Source organism: Heliconius melpomene, chromosome 8 (assembly GCF_056956725.1).
Source record: "Heliconius melpomene rosina isolate 202511_hmr_F chromosome 8, ASM5695672v1, whole genome shotgun sequence".
NCBI lineage: Eukaryota > Metazoa > Arthropoda > Insecta > Lepidoptera > Nymphalidae > Heliconius > Heliconius melpomene.
In genome coordinates, this window is record NC_140396.1 from 9,160,840 (window position 1) to 9,166,020 (window position 5,181).

Genomic DNA, 5,181 nt, shown 5'->3' on the forward strand with positions numbered 1-5,181 from the left:
ATTTTAGCGTTCCCATCCCTTTAAATCACAGCTTTTATTTCTTATTACTTGAAATTCAGTGTAATTTGCAAGAGGAATAAGCGTTTCGCAATGGCTAATTTCGACGTAGCGTTTACGCCGCCATGGCGTCTGATTGACAGGTGAAAGGGCGCGAATTAGTGAAACACTGAGAAAACGCACCGATGCAGGCTATGGAGACCAATTTGTGCACTTTAATATATATTATAGATATAGTTAAGTGCCCTGGAATGGAACACTAAATCGGTACACGCTGTGCTCGACGCTTTTACGTAAATATTTTAGTTTTTATGGCGTTATTTAATGAACTCCATTAGTACAACATATGTTGGTGAGTGCCTGTGATAAGATATAGCCGTATGTCATAAATCCAACGCTACCGTTCACCATGTGACAGAGGAAGCGAGGATTATATGGCAAATATTGTTATTAGAACTGGGCGATAAAAATGTAAAACAACAAGACGACAGAGCGATGCTAGGTTATATATACTTACAAGTATTATCTTTTAAGATGTGTACCGAAACAGGCTTAAACTAAATTTGTTGGGTAAAACAATGTAAATATAGATACGGCCCACTGAAGTATCTATCATTTACACTCGGTTTTCGTTAGGTTTCAAGATCGTGAGGCTATTACGTCGAATATGTTTCCCGTATAGTTAAATAGTTAAAATATTCATTCCAGATATTCGTATGTTCTTAAATAGTCTTCTTAAATATACTTTTATTTTAAATAAAACTACAGGTTTTGTTTAATTTGAGCTAACATATCGCCTTCCATGTTACTCATGTCGACAAGCAGCGGGTGTACTGAGAGGCGAACGGGTTTTTATGTAATTTTAACTCATGTCAAGATGATTACTGTTTATTAAAAAAGTAATAAAAATAAATTACGTTAACTTTTAATTGTTATACTTAGTAAACTATGGGTGTCAAGATTTTTTTTACTAGCGACCAAAACGCGGCTTCACTCGCTTTTAACTATATGTCTTGTAGTTTGAAAATTATACAAAATGATTTGTTATTTTGATGTATGTATAATCTCTATATTACTGTAAAGTTTAATCTAAATCCATTTAGAAATTTTTGCGTGAATGTGGAATAAATATCCAACTTCACAAACTTCCACTTTCATAATAACATTATTTTTTTAAAGGGAATTAAAGGTGTCCGCCAGGTACTGTTTATAGGTACTTGTCCTAAATTCAAATAAGATTTTCTAGTAATATACTCTTTACCATAGATTATATGGTTATTTTACCAATATTTCTTAATTGTGCTAAAATAGATGATAATTTTAATTACCTACTTACACTACACACATTTCAGATTCTATTAATAAGGTTTACATTTAAAAATATTCTTAAATTTAATTGCATGGAATTAAAAGTAGAGTCTTTATGCTTCATGCTTCATGCTTTATCCCTAGTAGGGTAGAGAGAGAATAGAGCGTCAAACCGTCTCAACCTCAATCTCCTCGTCCACTATCATCGATCTCATCAGTGTGACCTTCGGGACCTAGTCATCTATCTCCACTATCATCAACACGTGTTCTCAAACGTCAGTTGGGGGTTTCCCATGAGTCCCTTTTCTTAGAGACATTTTTATTTTTCTTTGTTATTTAATACAATAGAGTCGTTGCACTTTTGTTTTATCTAATTCATTTACCTATAACATAAAACATTAACATAATTAACTATTAATTCTTTGAATGATTCAATTGACAATAAGCATTGTGTAATATTGGAGCTAGTCACAGTGCTTCTTATCAGAAACAATAACATATAGGTAGTTTCTTATTAGAAATGAGCTGTTTATATTGTAATACTAAGTATACAAAGAAAAAAACATTTACACAATTAACAATTAGTATAATATAAGTAATATCTTGATTTGTAGGTGAGGCCAGTCGTGGCGCAGGGGCACAAAGTATGCCTGTATAATTGAGTGGTTGTCGGTTCGATCCCCACTCGAGGAGATGAAATATGAAATATATATAGTGTATTAACAGAAAAAATGTTCGGAAAAATTAAACGTCCTTCTATCGCTTTGTTAATCGACGTTAATCAGAAGCAAGTTGGGTTCGCATTTTTACGTATAATATTGAGATACTACAAGCATATAGGTAGAGAAACCTAACTTACTTTTATACCGCCAAAATTTCGTGTTGAGTGGCGGAATTTAAATCTCAATTTACAGTTGGGCGTGGAAATGTAATTATTGCCTTTAATAGGAATCGAACAATGCTACTGCACCACGACTTTACTCTGTCCCTGAAGAAATGCAAGCACTATGTTTCTGCCTGTGAGGAAGTTGACTGTAAGGGCGCCCCCTGCGGGACGGCTAAGGGAGCTAACGCCCGATGAGCCCTTGAAGAGCACCACGGCGATCATGACACGTTACTTTAAATCAGGAAGTATTCACTACATATATTTCTGAGGAGAACAATGACATTTTCTAATACATTTTTCAATCGTCTAGAAAGAATAGCAATTATATGTTCAGCAGTTTATGTGCAAATGTTATTAGTATATTAGTACTACTATGTGCTTGTCCTTGAAGTAAAGATTATATAAATATTCTTCGTCATTCATTCATTAGAACTTAGCTACACGTTCCATATAATTATTTATAACAATCTGTCTATCCATTTTGTGTTCCAAATACATTAAGAACTTGTGAAGTAATGTATTAAAAAACATGTGTAATATTATAACCTACAATTTATAGTACAAACAATACCGAAGCTAGAATTATATGTAGGTATATATTATCATATTAATAAATTAATTTAGAAACGCAGTAAGATTAACATGTCATAGATAATAATCGATTTACACAACGACATTTGTTGTGAATGTTTACCGTTTAGTTAAAAGCAAGTACTAGTATAATTGTATAGGTACGTACAAGTTCCATATTAAATAATAATTAATAATAATAATAAATATTTTTTTTGAACTGTGCCCCGCAGGTTAGGCAGAAGGAACCTAGTGTTAAAACACTCTTTTCCCCACTTTTGGCCCAATTTATTCGAGATACTACTGAGAATGAGGAAAAGACAATGAGTTCCTACTAATGAGGATTGAACTCACAACCGTCACGTTTATGGTTTTACGCATTGACGCATTTGATACGCAAACGTCTTTTTATTATGCTTTTTAAGAAAAGCCATAGTTTGTTAAAGCTAGTTATTAAATCTAATAAGCTTCTTTGAGAGTCGGATTCGCCTCTGTAAAGAAATAAAATACGTATTTTTTTTTTAGCTTTATGCTGTATCCGGCACATGGCAAGGTAGGCAGAAGGAACCTGGGAACCTAGTGTTAAGACATTCCGTTGTTATTGAGACACTTCCATTCCCCGTTTTCCCGCAGAATTCTGGAGGCAATGAGTGTTGGCGGAATTTTCACGTTACCAGAGCGAGAAAATGAAAATATTATTTTTTTTTATTTCTTTTAACGGGAATCGATGTCGTGTCTCTTCTTTTCTTCTCTTCCAAAAAATAAAACGCAATACACGCAAAGCCGAGTACAGAACAAGTATAATTTTTAATCTCGAGAAGAATAAGTTGTTAGCTTCGAAAAAAAACATGTAATATTTATGTAAATACATAAATATTATAGCGATATATGGTACGTTTTGTACGAAGACCCACTTCTTTCGTAGAAACATTAAGCAAAGACAATTAGCTATAAGAGATGCTACGTTTTAAAAGGTATTGTTAAATGAAGACGTTTAAGAGCAAGCTCGAGGTTCGTCGTCCACTGAATTGAAAGCGATGTTTTAATATGTTTATAGTTTGGTATTTGTAGCTTTAACGTTTTGGTAGCTCTATGGTGTGGTAGGTTTGAGACTTCAACGTTTTTAGGAGTTGATAACCCCAATTGGTGGAAAATTTCCAACTGATGGCCCCTCAGTCTATTTGCGACCACGAACTACTGTAAGGTGTTTAAAACTTCGGGAGTACAAAGTAAATAAATGTACCAAGTAATCCTAATAATATGTAAATCATCATTAATATCATTAAAAGCGAAAAGCCTCGACCAACACCTTAAGAGGCTATCGCTTAGCTGTTGGATCAAGAACCGGATACAGAAGGCAGTGTTACTTGAGACGGCACGTATTGTGCGGAGGTTCCTCTCTCTGGAGCCCTAGCCACCGATGGCTTGGAGCCTTGTCCCGCCCTCGGAAGTGTGGTTTTTTATATTTTTAAATGTATCTTTTTATAATAATTTATATTTAAAAATGTAAAATTGATTCACTAATTTAATAAAAGTATATTCCACAGTGTAAATCAAATCTATATAGGTATATAAAATCGAAAGGTCACTCACTCATCACGAAATCCCAAAAACTACATGTGCTAGGAATCTCCAATTTTTCATAGGAGTTATTTATAGGACGTAGGTGCTCGCTAAGACGGGAATTTGCAATATTCGACTTCTAAGGGGTTGTTTTTGGGGTCGAAAGTTTGTATGAAACTTCGTTACTACAAATGCTAGGAATCTCAAATTTTGTATAGACGTCACTAGGACGTAGCCATGGAGACAGAAATTAATAACATAGTTCCCGCGGGTGAAACCGCGAGCGGGCAGCTAGTATCATATAAATATAAGTTTTACGACTACCTGAGCTGAGATTTAGATATCAAGTTAATGAATTATCTGTAAATAAAAATAAATCAAGACTACAATAATATTCAACTTACAAAATTACAACAGACAAAAAGATAAATAAATAAATTTAATTTTATGTAAAAAGTTTTACAAAAAAATCTATTTGCCGAAACCCGGGATCGAACCAGGGACCTTTAGATCTTCAGTCTAACGCTTTCCCAACTGAGCTATTTCGGCTATGAAAATACACGTACAACATTGGAATAATATTTATTACAAAAACAGATAAATAATTGTAATTAATTGAAGATATTAATTATACGTAAGATAATTATTTGTGATAATAAGTTTATCTTTTTATAACAAAAAAGAACTGTGTGAGTAATCTCTACGTGAAAATAAAATTATGGCTGTCCTTTTACAGTAAAACGCGGCGTTGAGTTTCGCTATAACATACTGATATTTATCACTAGGTTCTTTCTACATATCCTGCGTGATGCTATGCGTGAAGCGAATATAATATATCTTTTGTTATCCTTTTAGGA

General features: G+C 33.6%; 1 non-coding gene across 1 annotated transcript; it reads right to left on the reverse strand.

Annotated features, from left to right (window-relative positions):
- Window positions 1-4,800: 4,800 nt before the first annotated feature.
- Window positions 4,801-4,873, reverse strand: TRNAF-GAA (transfer RNA phenylalanine (anticodon GAA)). Its single transcript has one exon. It is a non-coding gene; the product is annotated as a tRNA-Phe (tRNA).
- Between the last annotated feature and the right edge of the window lie 308 nt (window positions 4,874-5,181).